At 34.3% G+C, this 22,389-nt stretch overlaps 1 protein-coding gene and 1 non-coding gene across 5 annotated transcripts in view; one reads left to right on the top strand and one right to left on the bottom strand.

Moving 5' to 3' along the window:
• Cdh18 (cadherin 18) overlaps positions 1 to 22,389 on the top strand; it is a 959,213-nt gene that overhangs the window by 630,170 nt on the left and 306,654 nt on the right. The gene's annotated exons all lie outside the window — the stretch shown is intronic.
• Trnag-ccc (transfer RNA glycine (anticodon CCC)) lies at positions 18,315 to 18,388 on the bottom strand. The gene has a single exon. It is a non-coding gene; the product is annotated as a tRNA-Gly (tRNA).

Below are 22,389 nucleotides of genomic sequence, written 5' to 3'. Positions count from 1 at the left end.
AGTAATAATTATTGAAACAATGGAGTTGTGCTTTAAAATTTTATACCCAAAATGTGCATGTTAGTATATTTTAGTGGATCATTGTACTCTTATTTTTTTGGACATATTACAAGTAATTTTAATCTTCAAAAATAACAAAGTAGGATCATTGTACTCTATCTTAATTAATTTTTAATTTGTTAAAATTGGTTGTACATGACAGTAGAATGCATTTAGACATTTTAATAACTCATACGTAAATAGAGTGTAATTTCTCATTTTTCTGATTATACATATTTCGGGATCACATTGGTCATGCAGTCACATATGTACATGAGATAATAATGTCTGTTTCACTCTACTATCCTTCCTATCCCCAAACCCCTTCCCCTCCCTTCACCCCCCTCTAACTAATATAAAGTAAATTCATTCTTCCCTCACCTGCACATCATGATGAATTAGCATTCGCATATCAGAGAAAACATTAGGCCTTTGTTTTTTTGGGTTTGACTTATTTTGCTTAGCATGATATTCTCCAACTCCATCCATTTACCCATAAATGCCATAATTTTATTCTTCATTAAGGCTGAGTAATAGTCCATTGTGTATATACACCACATTTTCTTAATCCATTCCTCTGTAGAAGTATACCTAGGTTGGTTCCATAGTTTAGCTATTGTGAATTGAGCTGCTATAAACATTGATGTGGTTGTGTCACTGTAGTACGCTGATTTTAAGTCCTTTGAGTATAAACCAAGGAATGAGATAACTGGGTCAAATGGTTGTTCCATTACAAGTTTTCATTGTACTTTTTTCTTTTTTTTTTTTTATTGTATACAAATGGGATACATGTTGTTTCTCTATTTGTACATAAAGTCAAGGCATACCATTTGTGTAATCATACGTTTACATAGGACAATGATGTTTAATTATTTTTTTCCTTCCCCCCCACCCCTCCCACCCCTCTTTTCCCTCTATACAGTCCTTCTTTCCTTCATTCTTACCGCTTTCCTTATCCCTAACCCTAAACCTAACCCTAAACCTAATGCTAACCCCTCCCACCCCCCATTATATGTCCTCATACGCTTATCAGCGAGATCATTCGTCCTTTAGTTTTTTGAGATTGGCTTATCTCACTTAGCATGATATTCTCCAATTTCATCCATTTGCCTGTAAATGCCATAATTTTTTCATTCTTCATTGCGGAGTAATATTCCATTGTATATATATGCCACAATTTCTTTATCCATTCATCAACTGAAGGACATCTAGGTTGGTTCCACAATCTGGTTATGGTGAAATGAGCAGCAATGAACATTGATGTGGCTGTATCTCTGTAGTATGCTGATTTTAAGTCCTTTGGGTATAGGCCAAGGAGTGGGATAGCTGGGTCAAATGGTGGTTCCATTCCAAGCTTTCTGAGGAATCTCCACACTGCTTTCCAGAGTGGCTGCACTAATTTGCAACCCCACCAGCAATGTATGAGTGTTCCTTTTTCACCACATCCTCACCAACACCTATTGTTGCTTGTATTCTTGATAATGGCCATTCTAATTGGGGTGAGATGAAATCTTAGGGTAGTTTTGATTTGCATTTCCCTTATTACTAGGGATGTTGAACATTTTTTCATATATCTGTTGATCACTTGTACATCTTCTTCTGTGAAGTGTCTGTTCATTTCCTTAGCACATTTGTTGATTGGATTATTTGTATTCTTCCTGTAGAGTTTTTTGAGTTCTTTATAGATTCTGGAAATTAGCGCTCTATCTGAAGTATGGTGGGCAAAGATACTCTCCCACTCTGTAGGCTCTCTCTTCACATTGCTGATAGTTTCCTTTGCTGAGAGAAAGCTTTTTAGTTTGAATCTATCCCAGTTGTTGATTCTTGCTTTTATTTCTTGTGCTATGGGAGTCCTGTTAAGGAAGTCTGATCCTAAGTCAACAAGTTGAAGATTTGGACCTACTTTTTCTTCTATAAGATGCAGGGTCTCTGGTCTGATTCCGAGGTCCTTGATCCATTTTGAGTTGAGTTTTGTGTAGGGTGAGAGATAGGGGTTTAATTTCATTCTATTGCATATGGTTTTCCAGTTTTCCCAGCACCATTTGTTGAAGAGGCTATCTTTTCTCCATTGCATATTGTTGGAACCTTTGTCTAGTATGAGAAAATTGTATTTATTTGGGTTTGTGTCCATGTCCTCTATTCTGTACCATTGATCTACCTGTCTATTTTGGTACCAATACCATGCCGTTTTTGTTACTATTGCTTTGTAGTAGAGTTGAAGATCTGGTATTGCAATACCCCCTGCTTCGCTCTTGCTACTGAGGATTGTTTAGCTATTCTAGGTTTTTTATTCTTCCAGATGAATTTCATAATTGCTTGCTCTATTTCTGCAAGGTACATCATTGGGATTTTAATTGGAATTGCATTGAATCTGTATAGCACTTTCGGTAGTATGGCCATTTTGACAATATTAATTCTGCCTATCCAGGAACATGGGAGATCTTTCCATCTTCTAAGGTTTTCTTTAATTTCTTTCTTTAGTGTTCTGTAGTTCTCATTGTAGAGGTCTTTCAACTCTTTTGTGAGATTGATTCCCAAGTATTTTATTTTTTTTCGATGCTATTGTGAATGGGGTAGTTTTCCTAATTTCTCTTTCTGAAGATTCATCACTTATGTATAAAAATGCATTGGATTTATCAGCATTGATCTTGTAGCCTGCTACTTTACTGAATTCACTTATGAGTTCTCAAAGTTTTCTGGTGGAATTTCCAGGTTCCTCTAAATATATAATCATGTCATCAGCGAACAGGGATAGTTTGAGTTCTTCTTTTCCAATTCGTATCCCTTTAATTTCTTTGGTTTGTCTAATTGCTCTGGCTAGAGTCTCAAGGACGATGTTGAATAGAAGTGGTGAAAGAGGGCATCCCTGCCTTGTTCCAGTTTTTAGGGGGAACGCTTTCAGTTTTTCACCATTTAGAATGATATTAGCCATGGGCTTAGCGTAGATGGCCTTTATAATGTTATTGAATGTTCCTACTACCCTAATTTTTTCTAGTGTTTTGAGCATGAATGGATCCTGCATTTTACTGAATGCTTTTACTGCATCTATTGAAATAATCATGTGATTCTTAACTTTAAGCCTGTTGATATGGTGACTGACATTTATTGATTTCCGAATGTTGAACCAACCTTGCATCCCTGGGATAAAACACACTTGATCGTGGTGCACTATCTTTTTAATATATATTTGTATGCGATTTGCTAAAATTTGTTGAGAATTTTTGCGTCGATGTTCTTTAAGGATATTGGTCTGAAATTTTCTTTCCTCGATGTGTCTCTGTCTGGTTTAGGTATCAGGGTGATATTGGCTTCATAGAACAAGTTTGGGAGGGTTCCCTCCTCTTCTATTTCATGGAATAGTTTGAGGAGTATTGGAATGAGCTCTTCTTTAAAGGTTTTGTAGAACTCGGCTGAGAACCCATCTGGTCCTGGACTTTTCTTTGTTGGTAGGCTTTTGATGACCTCTTCTATTTCATTGCTTGAAATTGATTTATTTAAGTTGCGTATGTCCTCCTCGTTCAGTTTAGGTAATTCATATGTCTCTAGAAACCTGTTGATGTCTTCGAGGTTTTCTGTTTTGTTGGAGTATAGATTTTCGAAATAGCTTCTAATTATGTTTTGTATTTCACTTGTGTCTGTTGTGATGTTTCCTTGTTCATTCCGAATTTTAGTAATTTGAGTTTTCTCCCTCTTTCTCTTTGTTAGTGTGGCTAAGGGTTTATCAATTTTATTTATTTTTTCAAAGAACCAACTCTTTATTTTGTTAATTTTTCCAATTGTTTCTTTTGTTTCGATTTCGTTGACTTCGGCTCTGATTTTAACTATTTCCTGTCTTCTACTACTTTTGGTATTGTTCTGCTCTTCTTTTCCTAGCGCTTTGAGCTGTAGTGTTAAGTCATTTATTTGTTGATTTCTACTTCTTTTTTTGAATGCGCCCCATGAAATAAATCTTCCTCTAAGTACTGCTTTCATAGTGTCCCAGAGATTTTGATATGATGTGTCTTTGTTCTCGTTTACTTCTAAGAATTTTTTTATTTCCCTCCTGATGTCTTCTGTTATCCATTCATCATATAATAGCACATTATTTAATCTCCAGCTATTAGAGAAGTTTCTGTTTTTTATTCTGTCATTTATTTCTAATTTCAATCCATTATGATCTGATAGAGTACAAGGTAGTATCTCTATCTTCTTGTATTTGCTAACAGTAGCTTTGTGGCCTGAAATATGGTCTATTTTAGAGAAGGATCCATGTGCTGCTGAGTAGAAAGTGTATTCATTCTTTGTTGGATGGTATATTCTATATATGTCTGTTAAGTCTAAATTGTTGATTGTGTTGTTGAGATCTGTGGTTTCTTTATTCAATTTTTGTTTGGACGATCTATCCAGTGGTGAGAAAGGTGTGTTAAAATCGCCTAGTATTATTGTGTTGTGATCTATTTGATTTCTGGAATTGAGAAGGATTTGTTTGACGTACGTAGATGAGCCAATGTTCGGGGCATAGATATTTATGATTGTTATGTCTTGCTGATTTATGCTTCCCTTAAGCAGCATGTAATGTCCTTCTTTATCCCTTCTGACTAGTTTTGGTTTGAAGTCCACATTATCTGAAATGAGGATGGATACTCCAGCTTTTTTGCTGTGTCCCTGTGCATGGTATGTTTTTCCCCATCCTTTCACCTTTAGTCTATGGGTGTCTCTTTCTATGAGATGAGTCTCTTGCAGGCAGCATATTGTTGGATTTTTCTTTTTAATCCAATCTGCCAGTCTATGTCTTTTGATTGATGAGTTCAGGCCATTAACATTCAGGGTTATGATTGTGATATGATTTGTATTCCCAGTCATTTGACTCATATTTGTTTTTGACATGATTTGGTTTCTCCTTTATTTGGCTATTCCTTTAGGCTAGCGCCACCTGTTGCTGATTTGCATCGTTGTTTTTCATCTCTTCCTCATGGAATATTTTGCTGAGAATGTTCTGCAATGCTGGCTTTCTTTTTGTAAATTCCTTTAGCTTTTGTTTATCATGGAAGGATCTTATTTCATCGTCAAATTTGAAGGTAAGTTTTGCTGGGTATAAGATTCTTGGTTGGCATCCATTTTCTTTCAGGGCTTGGTATATGTTGTTCCAGGCTCTTCTAGCTTTTAGGGTCTGGATTGAAAAATCTGCTGATATTCTTATTGGTTTCCCTCTGAATATAATTTGATTCTTTTCTCTCGGCCTTTAAAATGCTGTCTTTATTTTGTATGTTAGGTATTTTCATAATAATGTGCCTTGGTGTGGATCTGTTGTAATTTTGTATGTTTGGAGTTCTATTTCATTCTTCAGATTTGGGAAATTTTCTGTTATTATTTCATTGAATAGATTGTTCATTCCTTTGGTTTGTTTCTCTAAGCCTTCCTCAATCCCAATAATTCTTAAATTTGGCCTTTTCATGATATCCCATAATTCTTGGAGATTCTGTTCATGATTTCTTACCATCTTCTCTGTTTGGCCAACTTTGTTTTCAAGGTTAAATAATTTGTCTTCAATGTCTGAGGTTCTGTCTTCCAGTTGTTCTATCCTATTGGTTATGCTTTCTATGGAGTTTTTAACTTGGTTTATTGTTTCCTTCATTTCAAGGATTTCAGTTTGCTTTTTTTTTCAATATCTCTAACTCTTTATTGAAATGATCTCTTGCTTCTCGTATTTTGTCTTTTAACTGTTGATTGGTGTGATCATTTAATGCCTGCATTTGCTCTTTCATCTCCCCTTCAATGCCTGCATTTGCTCTTTCATCTCCTCATTTACTTCCCTGATTGTTTTAATTACATACATTCTGAACTCCCTTTCTGACATTTCTTCTGCTGTGCTGTCATTGGGTTTTATTGATGTAGTATCTAGGTTTGTTTGGGACATTTTTTTCCCTTGTTTTCTCATATTGGTCAGCTGTCAGTGGGACCCTGAGATACTGCAGATTTCCGCTATTGACTTATAGTGTCCCGGTAGATTTCCAGTGTATCACCTCCCAGCCTTCAGTAGCCTGATGTCTTGGAGGAATTTGATAATGCAGCACATCAGAAGAAAGCTGCCCCTAGCCCCCTACTGGTTCCAGGGTTTGGAGCTGGCTCTGTGCGGAAAGGCTCTCACTGGGGGCCTGCACCATGCAGCTGGCCGTGTGGGAGGAGCCCACCACCAGAGTGTGGAAGGCTACCTGGGGAAGACTCTAGCTGCCCTGCCCTGCTCTGATAAGCCACCCCTATCTGTGCCTGCCACCCAGGCCGAGCTTTACCCAGTGGGCAGACTCACCCGTGGCTCTATTTCAGTCCGAGTCTCTCAATGCCTCCCCTTCTTAACTCCTGGGTTCTGGAGCGACTGGGGATGCAGTCACCCTCTAGGCCGCCATCTTGGATCGCCCGGTGGAAAGAGCCTGTGGCCGGAGTGGGCAGAGCCACCTGAAGAAGTCTCTGGCTGCCCTGCCCTTATCCCAGAGGCTGCTTGCGGATCGAAGCTCTCCGTTGGTTTGGGGATTTGTGGCTGGCTCTACGTAGACAGCCTCTCACTGGGCGGTCTGCTCCGAGAAGCTAGCCTTGAAAGGCACCTCCCACCGCAGGGGTCCAGGCTGCTTGGGGAAGTCTCTGGCTGCCCTATCCTGGTCCCTGAAGCTGCTTGCATGCCGGAGTACACTGGGAGTACGCTGCGCTGGCTCCAGGACTTGGAGCTTGTTTTGGTCAGAAAGGATCTCACTAGGGGGCCCGCTCCCAGAACCTGGAGAAGCTGGCTGTGTGGGTGGGGCCCACCGCTGGAGTGCGCAGGGCTGCCTGTGGAAGACTCTAGCTGCCCTGCCCGGCTTCGATAAGCCACCTCTATCTGGGCCTGCCACCCGGGCCGAGCTTTACCCAGTGGGCAGACTCACCCGTGGCTCTATTTCAGTCCGAGTCTCTCAATGCCTCCCCTTCTTAACTCCTGGGTTCGGGAGCAACTGGGGGTGTAGTCACCCTCTAGGCCGCCATCTTGGATCGCCCCTTCATTGTACTCTTAATTCAAATATTGTACTTCACATCCCTGCTTTACATTTGTGGGTTAGGTGATAAAATCTTTTGTTGTTTTTCTGGATGTCATTTTTTTTTTTTAATTTTACATTTTGAAGTTAAGTTCTGAAATATTTAAAAGTTCACAATACTATGTTTCAGCAATGTTCATCTGTTTATCATTAAATGATCTATCTACTTTAATGCTTTTCTTTACATTCTTATATCAAGTTTCTCTTGGTCAAATGTTCTTGAGCATTTAGCAAAAGTGTCTGCACTATTATGGAAATTCAACCTGTGTCTTCCACTGTGTTATCCACATAGAACAAATTTTAATTTTTTTATTCACTCTGACAATTTCTATCTTCAGTGTGATGGTTTCAATCTTTTATATTTATAGCTACTTGCATTTTCAATAATCATTGTCATTTATTTTATATTTCTCTTCTGCAGATTTTTATCTACTTATTTCATTAATTCTCCTTTGTTCCCTTGAAATTGCTTCTCTAGGGCTTTACCTCTGCTTCACTGGAAGCTTTATGTTTTTGACTTACATTATTGCTCTCATTTTTTGCATGTGTTTTGGACTTTACATGTAAAAACCTATCTCCACCTATCTCCTGAACAGCAAGGAAATAGAAAGATCAAATTTCATTTTGATTTCTACTTTTTTATGCTTAATATAGTTATTTTTAAGTCCCAAGCAATCATTCTTCTTCCTATTGCTATTCATATTAATTAAGGGAATATATGCTTATTCATAATATTGTGTTACTTTTCTAAACTATTCATAAAGATTAAAGTTGACACCTTTACAGTTATCTTAATAGAATAACCAAATTAATTTTTTCATGTTATATTTGTCTAGTATTTTTTTTTTTGTTTATTTCTAGATTTTATATTATTATTGAACTCATTTAAACCCTTGATATTGCTTAAAATTATCCACATCTACCAATGTTTTTCTTTCTGGTTATTTCATTCCTTTTTCTTCTTCCTAATGTGATTTTCTTAATGACTACATTATCATCTTCTAGTTCATGTGTTATTCTCCACATGAACAAGTTGTTAAATGTTACAAATACAAGAAAACATACTTTATACATTGAGCTTACTGTATCTTTGTGCATCTTTGTGCCTAAAAATTCTCCTTTTCTTAAAAGTCATATTGGATTAGAATCAATCTGAGAGATATATTGACTATATAGAGATATATATATATGGCTACCTCTGTAAAGACCCTTTTACCAATGAGGTACATTTGATGTCCTAGGGATTAGAACTTCAACATATTTGGGCTTTGTATGGACACAACTTAATCCACAGCAGTATGAAATCAGTACTTTTTCTGTAAATATTAGAATTTTAAGCTTAATTATATAAACATCCTGTCTATTATTTCTTTGAATTTGCTACTAATTCATTTAGTATTTCTGAAACTTCTTGTTTTGACTTAATTTTGTTTTATTTATTTTTGGCTTCCTATTGCATTGTCCAACTAAAATCAGTCCTTACAATTAGGCTTCTTGACTTAAACATGTATGTCAAGTTGAAGATACTATTAGCTATTATCACTCTACTTCATTTTATTGTTTTTTTCTCACTTTTTAATATCATGACCCATTCTTTCTTGTTTTTACTTCTATTTATTCTTAATTTCATTATTATAAACCACCTATTTAATTGCCTTGATGGATTTGTCTAATTGTTTTGTTTTTGTTCATATTTGCATATTTCTTTTGTCTGCATACTCTGCAACATGGAGATTTAATCCCATCCTACTTTTTAAGTCTTTATATAATGCTGCTCTTCAATGGTGTGTGAGTGAGTTGAGAATGAGGATGTTGTTGGGATCCTTCCAAACAATAGCTTGAGAAATATCCATAGAGAGCCATTTATCCTTTTATTGGCTAGCAAGAAAATGACTAATAATTTTGAAGAAATGCTAACCAGTAATTCCTAACAACTGATTTCATATATTTAATATAACAACAAGTGAAAAATTACTCTAATAAACCTTTCTTTCATCTAGGTTGCACTTTGGGGTTTTACTTTCTTACAGAATTTTTTTATTTGTATAAACTTTTAATTGACTACAGCTTCCTTATAACTTATTTAGGGTGGTAAGTATATTAAACTTTCATTTTGTTGTCAAGTATTATGGTTTTCTTGAAATATCTCCATTCTAATTCTACACCTGGAGGAAACGGAAGTCCTTGTTCTCTAATCTTCAGGTGATGAGACACTAAATTCTCCCTACCAGGGCCCATAACAAGTTCAATTTCCCCAGAAGGGACTGGGGCTGGTGCTGGTTGGAAATGGCTTCCCTGTCCCAAAATTCTCCCTTACTTTCTTTATCCCCAGTGAATTATCTTTCATTGCTTCTACCTCAGTTGGACTATATTCTCAATTTTAGTATTTGTACACCATTTCTAGTTGTTAATTGAAGTGTCTTTATAAATGTTGCCAATTGTTTTTTATAGTCATTATCTTGTTCCAGGTTTTTCTTTGTACAAAAATAAGATTTGGATCAGCTAATCTTTTTAATATCCCTTCTAGACAGAAACAATAATGTTCTTTGACCATGTTCCAACGTCTTTCTGAGAATGGAAAGATGAAATTTTGAAATGTTCCCAAAATATAAACTAGAAATATGTATTCTAAAAATGTTATTTATTTATTATTAGTTATTCACTCATATATTCTATCAACTATTTATCTTAAGAGGAAAGTTTTGAACATTATTGTGTTCAGAAAAAAACTGTTGTTATTTGATTGACATTTATTTAATGAATATTTGAATATTTATTTACATTGTACCTCATTAAACAACATTTTTATTTTAATTTTGAAGGGGAGCCTACAGGTCTTTTAAATATATTCAGTTTTGTTTGTTTCCTTTCATTAAAAATCAGACATTCATCATAAGAGTTCCAGAATGAAATATAATCAATTCCTTTCCTCTAGGATATCTAATGTTTCTATGTATAGTTTACTTTTTACTATATTCATAGAAATAGAACAATATATGCCCTGAAATATTTTTCCCATTAAAAATGATATTAAATATAAAAGTAAATGTATACTAACATTCATTTTCTTTGTTTTACAATGTTTGGAGCTATTGATTGATTAATGTTGAGTTTAATAGATAATGTTTTATGTCTAATTGGGACATTTTTATTTCTTTGAAATTTATTGAACACATCCTGTCTTCTGGTCATTATGCTGAGTATTATAGTGAATGAAGTGGAGAGATATTTGCATTAAAGCAATGTTCATACAAATAAATATTCAATTACAAACTCTGATGAGAATTATAAAGAAATTGTACTTGCTACATAATATAAAGTCTAGAGGTTTACATCTATATGAACTGAAGGAAGAATTTTTTAATGGAACAGACAGGCTGATATTTAAAATTTATCAGGTTAAAAATGGCACTGGGCTTGGAATGGGAGGTGTACAGTCTGAGGGAAGAACGTATGTGAACAACATTGTGCATGGAAGAATCTGAAGTAGATTTGATAGGTGGGGTTTAGGGAATAAGCAATAGAGGGGAGAGAGAGGCTAGGCTCAGTAGGTTCAATGCAATTGGACCTCTCCAGAAAATAATGTGGGTATAATATTCAGATAAATGTTAAAGCATTGTTGATGTTAGTATGAAAGGCAGGTGGCATACTTGTGTTTATGGATACCTTAAATATTTACCAATTATTCTTACTTTTCTATGAAAAACTGGACTGCATGAAAGAAGAATGTTAGGAAAATTAAATGTAGTTAATTTACATAAAGGTGTTAACATATCACAGTAACAAAGAGCATAGTTTGCTTTCTTCTTCCACAGTAATTAAAGAATATTGTTTTTATAAACTATATCTTGTGTTATGGACTCAGGACAAAACAGAGACATTCTCATAACACATGTGAAAGTAACAAGAAATAGAGGAAGGAACTTTGGACAGGAATTCTTGATTTTTCTACTATATGAGACTTTTACCTTGGAAACTTCAACACATAGGATAGAAGAGTATCATGCACATCAAAATAGGCAGATGAATGTTTGCTTCTATTTTGCTTCAAATGTCACTGTTTTAATATGAATGATAGTTTTACTAAACAATATCCACAGGCCATGTACAGTGCTAGGTGGTAGATGACATTAATCAGAGGACCCCAGTGATTAATGAAGTTAGGCAAGAAGGGCAGACAGATTCGAGAACAGATGATTGTATCGTATGCTAACGGTGCTAAGAATGCCAGGCATAGAGGATTGTGATAAAAGGAAGACAGATGCACTCGACTTTGCTCAATTTAGGAAGGCTCTTCAGAAGAAGAGCTGAAAGTGATATTTGCTATTAGTATAAAACAAGACAGAGAAGTTTTGTTGCTGAAGAGAGATCCAGTGGAATTTAGGATCTCCATATGAAATGGTGACTAAGTAGCTTTCAAGGACAAATAAGAATAATTGGAGCATCATACCTGTAGACAAGTGTAAGTGGGAATGTTGCAGGAGATAATGGATGAACCACAGCATGCCATTCTGGTGAGTGTCAAGGGGGAATGTGCGGGAAATGTGTGGGAATGCGTCGAAGGACTTCTGGATGGAAACTGTCATGAGACAGGACAACTCTAGCTGCAGAGAGGATACTTTACCTCTTCACAAATCCAGACTAGAATGTGACCGTTGCAAAATGAACTGAAAGTAAGAAACAGATAAAAACATTATTAAATATAGAATTGAATAGATTGTGTTGCTATTGAAAGCAAGAATGAAATTAATGGCATTTGCAGGTAAATGGATTGAGCTGGAGAATATCTTGCTAAGTGAAATAAGCCAAACCCAAAAAAACAAAGGCTGAATGTTTTCTCTGATAAGTAGATACTAATCCATAATGGGGGTGTATTGAGGAAGAATGAAGAAACTTTGGATTGTGCACAGAGCAGTGAGAGGAGGGAAGGGGTGTGAGGATGGGAAGAACGGTGGAATGAGATGGACAGTATTACCCTATATACATGTATGATTACACTACAATGTGACTCTGCACCATGTTCAGTCAGAGGAAGAAGTTGTGCTCCACTTGTGTGTAATGTGTCAAAATGCATTCTACTTGTCATGTATAACTAATTAGAGTAAATTTTAAAAAAAAAAGTGAGGAATGGGAAGGAAGGACCCCTTAAAGATAGTCTGCAGGCTTCTGATGATATTGAAGGGCTAACTAGGAAAGGGGGAGACTCACATCTGGGAGTGAGGTTGGACAGGCTGTGTCCAGGTACAGCGACATGCACACACTAGAGGAGAGGGTAGGCTGGAGAACAGCAATGGGCAAAGGGATTGTAATGGGTGATCGAAGGTATAAATAAAGATATGGGGAAATGTGTCTCCATTTCTTCTTCAGACTAGACTTCTGGGGAACACAGTTTTAAGGGGGAAAGAAATGAAGGATAAATAGTGAATTGTAAAATGAAATTCTATGGCAGAAATAGAAACAACAATGTGGAAGTAAAAATCCCAATAGACAAGGAGAGTGTCTCAAGGAAGAAGTGGACAGAGAATAAATACAAGAATTATATTGTCTTAATCAACTTTGTGCCTGGGAGATTATTTTCTTCTGAAAAAGTTCAGAGCTGAGCCATATTCCAGAGCATAGACTAGGGATAGAGAAAGGCTCTAAATTAATATAAATCCCTGCAGCATTTGCTTATTTCTAATAGACCTATTCATCTCCAGCTCTCGAGTCATCATTCCTCACCATTAATGATCCAGGCCATGTAAAAAAAATCCAATATTCCTTAACATGCTTCTGAATTCTTCTCCTGTGCTTTGATGATTTATGCAATGTTTATATTAGCTAGTAATCTGTTGGTTCTTGAAGGAAACCATTTTAAATTAGACTAATAATGGGAAGTAATTTAGTAGCTTCCAAACCTGAAACATACAACATGCTTCTGGCATGTGTAGAATTAGATACAAAGATGTGATTAGGATTCCAATCAATCACCTAAAGCTACAAAATCACAAAGCATGTGAAGATCAAGTCCCAAGATTTGAAGCCAACAGTTCAATCAGTTTCTCTGTGCTGCTATAAAAAGGATCTTCTTCCTTGAAGCTAGGTGTGGAGGGATTTAAAGTGACAAAAAAAAAAAAAAATCATCAATTCCACATATTAGGGTCTACCTTTTAAGACATCTCATTTCTAGGTACTAGTTTATAAATCTTTTTGTTGAAAAAAATATTCACATTAACTCGAACAAAAAATTTATGCTGACTGAATTAAGCAAACACACACACACACACACGTGCACATATTATATAAAGTATAAAATGAGAAAAATCCATTTTGTTGAAAATCCTACATCCTTTCCTTGAGGTTTTGTTTTGTTTTTGTTTTTGTTTTTGTTTTTTTTTCCTTTGAGTTTTAATAACTAATGTTCAGGCCATACCTGGAACTAGTGACAAACTGTGCCAAATAACTTAAGTTTGGTTTTCTTAATTAATCATTGGGAAACTTGTTGACTTATCATAGAAGGTTTAGATCAGTGGTGCTCAATGGAACTTTCTGAAGTTAGGGTCATGCTCTATATCTGCATTGTCCATTATGATAGTTATTAGCTACATGTACCTCCTGAAATGTGGCTCATGCAGCAGAGGAACTGAATGTTTACATTTTATTACTTTAAATTTTATGTGATGTCCATGTATTAATGTACCACAATGAATCCTGCTTTTATTATACATAATTATAATATACTTTTTAAAAAGAAATAATATTAATGATAATGATAATAAAAATAGGAAGGAGGTCAGTAGAGAAGAGCCAGAATATTGGGAGGGATGAGGCCTTCCTGGGGTGACATTGATTGAATGATGTTATGTGCATACACAAATATGGTATACCAAAGCCCACCACCCCATAGAGGTATAAGGAACCAGTAAAAAATTAAGTAGCTACTTGTCATTATCAACAACAATATCTGACAGCACTTAGACTAATATGGATAATATTTGCCACATTTACAAAGTATATACACAAATAGGAGTCTGTGAAGGTCGTATAAATGCAGAGGCATTTGGAATGAGATTAAACACTAAGGATAATAAACCTAATTGTAATATGCAAAGAATGTTATAAAGACCAAGAGAGTTAAGCCTTCCTTTTTTTCTTTGTTTCAAGTAATGTTTATTGTTTGTTTTTAATGTGGAGAATCATTGTTTAAATAACTACTAGAACAATTTTTAAAATATTTATTAATACCTATTAATTGCACAAATTAGTTGATTTTTACTGCAACATTTACAAACTCCATGTATCTTGCCTTCATCATGTCAATTTTTCCTTCTGCCCTCTCATTCCCTCTTTCTTTCTCTACTTCATCTAATCTCCTCTCCTTTCTCTTAAAGTTTCTTCACTTGCAAGTCATTTTGAAATTTTTTAAGTTTTCACACACGGGACAAAATCTGTGATACTTTTTTTATTCATCTTATTTCTCTTAAAATTATGTCTTTAATTTGCATTGATTTTCCTGCAAATAATATGATTTTGTTCTTCTTTTTTGATGAATAATATTCCACTGTGTACATACAACATATTTTCTTTATTCAATCTTCTGTTGAAAGGCACAAGGACTGACTCTATATCTTAGTTATTATCAATAGAGGTAAATAAACATGGACATGCAGATACCTCTTTTCTATGCTGACTTTGTTTCCTCTGGTTGTGTACTCAAAAGTGAAAGTGGGATAGCTGGGTCTGTTGAGTTTTGGAACTGGAATATTTCCCTAAAGCTCTTTTACATTGAAAACTTTGTCCCTGAAGCAGCAATATTCAGAGGTGGAGATTTGGGAGACTGATCGGATCATGAAGGCCATAACCTCATGACTGGAGTAATCAATTGGCTGGATTAATAGTTTGACTACTGGGAGGGGACAGAAACTATAGGCAGATGGATTTTGAGAACTGAGGTTGTTCCTTCTCTATTGCAGATTTTAATTTAATATAATCTCATGTCAATTTTTTCTTGTTTCCTGAGTTTTGGGAATCCTATTCATGAAATCATTGACTGTACCAGTATCTTGAAGTGTTCTCCCTATGTTTTCTTCTAATAGTTGCAAAGTTTCAGGGCTCATCTTAAGGTCTCTATCTATTTAGAGTTGACTCTTGTACAAGGTGAGTGATTGGGGTTTAGTTTCAATCATCTATATGTGGACATACAATTTTGACAGAACCATTTTGTATAGAGGCTGTCTTTTCTCAAATGATGACTTTGTCACCTTTGTAGTGAAATGGAGGTAGATGTGTGGCTTATTTCTGAGTTCTCTATTTTGATTCATTGGTCTGCAAAGCCAATAACGTGATGCTTTTGTTATTACAACTCTGTAGTATGTTTTCAAACCAAGATTAGTATGCCTACAGCCTTGCCCTTTCTGGTCATGATTACTTTTTCTATTTGAGATATTTTATGCTTCCACAAAAATAAATTTTATAGTTATGTGGAATATGTAATTGGTATGGTCATGGAAATTGCATTTACTATCTAGATCTCTTGGGTAGCGTGGCCATTTTAATAATATGAATTCTTCCAATCTAAGGACATGGTGATCTTTCCATTCTCTATTGTTTTATGTTTATTTCTTCAGTTTTGTGGTTTTCATTGTAGAGTTATATCACCTGCTTAGTTAAGTGTATTCCTAGATATTTTAATTTTTAGAAACTATTGAGAATTGGCTTTCTATACCAACTTCATTTTCAGAGACTTCATTTTCTTATCCTGCTACTTTGCTGAATTTATTTATCAGATTGAGAGTCTTTTGGTGCAGTGTTTATAGAGTTTTCTTTGTATAGAATCATATCATCTATAAGTAGGAATAATTTGACTTCCTCATTTACTATTCGCATAGCTTTTCTTTCTTTTGTCTAATTGCTCTCAATAAAACTTTTAGTACTAATGTGAATAAGGATGGTAAGCTTATTTTATTCCTGATCTGAAAGGAAATGTGTTCTTTTTCCCACATTCAGTATGATGTGGGCTATGAACTTGTCATGTGAGATATAATTCTTCTAAATCTAATATCTCAGGACTTTTATTGTGAAGACTTGTTGGATTTTATCAAAGTTTTTTTTCTTCATTTTTTGAGATGATCATGTGATAATTTTATTAGTGTATGGCATTAAATTTATAGATTTATGTATATTAAAATACACTTGAATCACAGAAATGTGACCAACGTGATCATGGTGATGTCAAATTTGATTTTCAAGTATTTGGTTGAGGTTTTTGCAGGGATATTGGTCTATAATATCCTTCCTTCCTCTTTTTATTTTTTCCATTTTTGTGTTCTTATGAAGTTTTGGTAGCAGAGAAATATTGGTTTCATAGAATAAGTTTAGAAGGAAGAGTACCTTCAATTTGCATTATGAAATACTTTGAGGAGTATTGTCTTGGTTATTAATTTAAATTCTGTAAAATTTTAGTAGTCACTCCATCCTGATCTGGACTTTTCATGTTGAGAAACTTTGTATTATAGCTTTAGTATCATTACTTGTTCTTGATATATTCAAGATTTTTATGTCCCCTTGTTTCAATTTTGGTTGGTCATAATCATATTTTTCCAGAAATTTGTCCAGTTCTTCAAGATTTTGCAATGCTTGGACTTACCGTTTTTCAAAGTGCTACCTAATGATTCTTTGAATTTCAGCAACCTCTATTTTAATGTTTCCTTTATCACCTCTAGTTTTATTTATTTAGATTGTCTCCTTTGGTCTGTTTAGTTAAAGGTTTCTCAATTTCATTTATTTTTTCAATGAGCCAGATATTTTAAATTAATCATTTGTAGTGTTCTTTTAAGCTGTTTTGTCATCTCTGATTTTATCATTTCTGTCTTCCTATGGATTTTGAGTTTAATTGGTCTTCATTTTTTTAAGAACTTGAGATGCATCTTGAGGTAATTGTTTGAGATTTGCCTTTGTTGCTGTAGGCACTCATGGCTATAAGCTTTCCTCTTACTACTGCTTTTGCTGTATCCCACTGATTCTTCACTTTTATTTTAATTTGGTTCTAAGAATATTTGTACTTTCACCCCTCATTTCTTCAATGACTAACATTTTATTCAATAATGCTCTATTCAATCTACATGTGTATGTGTAATTTCCGTCATTTTTCTTGTTATTTTGTAGCTTTAATAATTGTGATCTGATAAAATGTAAAAACATATTTCATTTTTTTTAAAATTTTTTAGACTTGTTTTAAGGCTTGATATATAATCTATTTTGGTAAAGTTTCCTTGAATTGATGAATTTAATGTGCATGGTACACCTGTTGGGTGGAATGTTCTGTAAATGTCTGTGAAGCCCTTTTGATTTATAGTACAATTCAAATTTGATGTTTCTTGTTGTTTTTTCCACTTGAATAATCTATGGCAAGAGTGGCGTGCTAAAGTTACCCACTATTATTGTATTAGTGCCTGTCTCTCCCTTTGTGTCTAGTAGTGTTCATTTCATAAAATTCGCTGCTCTGACATTCAGTGTGTTAATATTAGCAATTGTTTTATCTTTGTGAATTTCTCCCTGATCAATCTATATTGACTTTATCTCTTCTGATTTTGACATACGGTGTATTTTGTTGGCTATGAGTATCGCTACTCCTGCTTGTTTCAGTTTTCATTTACTTGGACAATTATTTTTCATTCACTTCAGTCTATGTATGTCATTTCAGGTGAGATCATTTTGCTCTTATTGTTTTCTTTGGACTATTTTGAATATCCATGTTTATTTTTACCTTTGTTATTCACCTTGGGTGTTTGATTTTTTTTTACCACATTAATAATATTTGTTTCTTTTCTATTTCTCATTTGCAGGTCTACCTTTTCTTTAATTTGTTATTTTTAGATACACTTGACAGTGGAGTGTGTTTTGAAATATTATATACAAGTAGAGTATAACTTATTTTATTTAATATCCCATTCTTGTGAAGACCAGTGAGTCAGGGTTAAAATTAAGGAATAACTAAGAAAGAATTGAAACTGTAATATGGCCAAGTTGACACTCCAGTTATACTTTAGTCTGAGCATTGCCATTGATAACTTTGTCCCTGGATTTACACTACTACTGCACCATTTTTTGCTTTGCTATTCTCGTTATCACAATACAGAAAAGTATCTTAGCTTCCTCTTGGCATTCATATTACTTGATAGAGTGTCAAAGCTCCAGACAAGAGTCTGTGCTGGTTCAGCCTTAGCCATCAATTTATTTATTTATTTATTTATTTATTTGTGGTGCTGGGGATTGAACCCAGGGCCTTATGCTTGGGAGGCAAGCACTCTACCAACTGAGCTACATCCCCAGACCCCTTAACCATGAATTAGTGGTCTGGCAGCCTCAGGTGGAGAGGATAAAAAAAAAAAAAATGGATTATCAATGTTATATAACTAAGAATTCTGTTTTCCTAAATTCTCAAAGTAGGGTAACAAGTACTCAAAAGTAAGATGGGTCCATATAAAAGGTATAAATTTATGCATACATACAGACACACTTAGAACATGTATATAATTCGTGTCCTGAATAGGAATGTTTAATATATTTGACTTTGACTTCATTAATTTATGTATTATATAACCAGGATGCATCAAATATAATTTGTATTATTTTAAGACAAACAGAAACTTAGAAAAATTAGAGGCCCAGTATTTTAAAAATTTATTTGTCCACTAATTTATTTTGAAAAAAGGGGTTTTAGTTATTAGGATATATATATATATATATATATATATATATATATATATATATGAAACTTAAGGTAATGATTCATGAACTTGTTCTGGAACATCTTGTCTGCTTGGTAATTGCCCTTTCAGTTCATTAGCTACTTTGCATGCATGAGTTCTTTCTAATGTTATATCAAAATTATGAGAAGTATCAAGCACATTTATAGTATTCAAGGCAGTATAAACTATTTTTAATTAAAATGAAAGAACACTAAACTGAAAGGAAGTGCTGTAAGAAGACATATATGTTTTGCTTGGAATTACATTTCCTTCTTACATGATTTATGTTTCTGCATTTTGCCTTTTTTCCCCTAGTGTTGTTGCTCCTAATCCAGCATTGTCAGTGTTATGAATGATATTTGAACCCTGTTATTTTTTGTTCTACTGAATTAAATTGACCATGAGTAGTTTTCAATTTCATTACTATTTTTATTATATTTAGATAGAGAAGGATAGCAATACCTAATTACACATCAATTACTTACACAAACAATATCAAGTAAATATCTACATTTTACTTGGGGGAAGAACCCAGTATTCAATGCAGCCATCAGAGACCAAAGACTCTTTCTGAAGGTCTATTGATTTACATACACATAAGGTGTTTTCTATCCTACACTTTACAGGTGCAGTTTTTTTGTGTCTGTAAGAAATGTTGAAAACTAGATGATAACATATACTAATTTCAGGTTAATGTGTTAAAGTAAGGCTTAAATCTGATATATGATATTTTGGGACACATGTCAATAACGTATGTATATATGGTTTTGCACCTTTGTTGGATATTAGAATCTGGTGGGACATTTTCAAAAATCCAAGTGCCACAGTGAATCTTACCAGCATGTACATCCCTAAGAAATTAATTTAAAAATTAACTATGGGTAAATTGCAGAAGATCAATAGAGGGAAGTGAGCAAGGGGTGGGAGGAGGGAAGGGGAAGGAAAGGTACTGGGGACTTAATTAGAACAAGATATCTTCCATGCTTTTATAATTACCTCAAAATGATTCTTCTGTTGTGTATAAAATTAAAAAACCCCAATGTCATGACTGTACATAAGATCATTGAAGTCTAGAAAACTGGAAATAGGAGCCTGAAATCAACATTTAGTACAGCTACCAAAATGTTGCTAAGTTAGGGTTTATCTTTGAAAATCACTGATCTTTAGAATTATATTACTAAATTAATAGCATGAAATTCAATGATACCTTGAGTAAAGTGTCATGGACCTTTGAAAGTGTTAGTAAACACTATTCTGTTTTAGTAATTGACACCTGGAAAATAGTGATCTTATTGTAACACACACGTATCTGAGCTTTTTTCATGATCTCATGTAATGCAGCAGGCTCTTGGTGAAATTTCTATGAAAATATTCTTTCTCTTATAAAACGATATGTATGAATGAGATAGAATACTGTTTTTTCTCTACATACATATTTTCAGGTAAACTTTTTAATTTTCTTATGCTTATATTGACATATGTAAAAGTTCATATTATGTGTATATCAGTTATTTTGAAATGTCATACACTAACATGTTTATTGATGTAATACATGCATGTAATGTGAAAATCAAACAGTACAGAGCAATTATAATAAAACTGACATTGTTCTTCATTACAGTTTCACACTAAGTCCTTCCTTACACATTAAAATAAATCTACAATACTTATGTTGTTCAATTTTAATATGACTAGTCTATGCTATAATTTCCTGCTATTGTATATGATTATCTAATTGTTTACACTAATTATGTATATTTCCCCTTTCTCATATTTTGTTTTCATTCATTTCTATTTACTTTATTGATTGCCTTTTTAATGCAGGTTGAATATCTCTAAAACATAAAGTTTGTAATGCCACAAAATCAGTAAACAGACATCAATGACAGATCATAGTCAAAAAACAGGAACACTAAAAATATTTTGTAAATTATTTTCAGGCTATACCTTTAAGGTGTACATGAAATGTTAATGAAGTTCAAAACTAGACTTGGGTTCTCTCCCTAAGATTGTTGTGTATGTATATGTGATTATTCCCAACTTCAAAATTAAAAAGATAAAAAAGGTTAAAAATGCAAAACATATCTGGTCCGAACCATTTTGGAGGACAAATATGCAACCTGCCAAAAATATATTGAGGTTTCTCAGATTCTTTTCTTCATTGATCACATATATTTTTTCCTTAGATTATTGTTATAGTGGATTACATTTTTTTTCAAAATTTGAACCAAACTTACATACCCAGAATAAATCTAATTCAATTTTTTTTAATGTTTCTATTAGTGCCCTAGAGTTGATTATAATGTTGGGGTTTATTCTGACATAATCATATAATCATGGAATATAATTCATTCAGGTTCAGTCCCAGTACCTTCCCATTCCCATCCCCCCTTTCTATCTCCATTCCCCTTACTTTACTGGTATTCCTTGCATTTATCTCTGTATATATTTTCTTCTTAACTTAGTGCTGTGTACATATACACAAAGGGGAAACCCACCATGGTACATCCATACAGGCACTCAGCACATGCTGGTCGAACCCCTTCCACCATTCCTCCATTCCATTCTTCCTTCATCCCATCAATGCGTTCCGAGGCTCTAGTGACCACCCATCTGTTTCATGAGATTTCACCTTGTTTTGGCCTAGCTTTTGCATATGAGAGAAAACACCTGACTCTTAACTTCCTGCTCCTGACTTATTTCACTTAGTATGATGCTTTCTAGTTCATAATTTTTCAACAAATGCTGTAGTTTCATTCTTCTGTATGACTGAGTAAATCTCCACCATGTCCATTGTTCTTTATCCATTCATCTGTTGATAGACACCTAGGCTGGTGCATAACTTGGCTCTTGCTTGGTTACACTGCTATGAACACTGGTGTGGCCACAATACTCTAGTGTGCTAAGTTTAGTTTGTTGGAATAAATATTGAGAAGTGGGATAGGCTTTTTGAGGAATCTCCATACTGCCTTTCAGAGTGATTGTACTAATACGCAGTCCCACTAACAGCATATGAGTGTGCCTTTTCCTGACATCTTCATCAGGATTTATTATTTGTGTTATTAACGACTGCCATTCTGACCAGAATGAAATGGTATTGAAAAGCAGTTTTGATTTGCATATCCATGGTCTCAGAGATGTTGAACATTTTTTCATAGATTTCTTGGTCAATTTTTTTCTTCCTTTGAGAAGTATCTGTTTATTTTTGTCCATTTATTAATTACGTTGCTGCTTTGGTGTATATATATTGCTTTGGTGTTTTATATATTTTGTGTATTAATCCCCTGTCAGAGAAGCAGATGGCAAAAATATTTCCCATTTTGTAGGTCTTCTCCTCGAGCTCATGTTTCCTTTTCTGTGCTTTATAATCAGACGAAATTGCACTTATTGATTCTGAGTTTTATGTCTTTTGTTTTAGGAATCATTTTAGGGAAGTTAATCCCTGTGTCAAAATGTTGACGTTTTGAACCTGTACTTTCTTATAGCAGTTACAGAGTTTCTGGTTTACTTCTTAAGTCTTTGATCCACTTTGGTTGACTCTTACAGGACGAGAGATAAGGATCTAGTTTCATTGTTTTACA

This window comes from Sciurus carolinensis, chromosome 6 (genome assembly GCF_902686445.1).
Source record: "Sciurus carolinensis chromosome 6, mSciCar1.2, whole genome shotgun sequence".
NCBI classification, from domain to species: domain Eukaryota; kingdom Metazoa; phylum Chordata; class Mammalia; order Rodentia; family Sciuridae; genus Sciurus; species Sciurus carolinensis.
The sequence above is the reverse complement of the archived record's forward strand: the minus strand, read 5'-3'. Positions and strand labels throughout refer to the sequence as shown.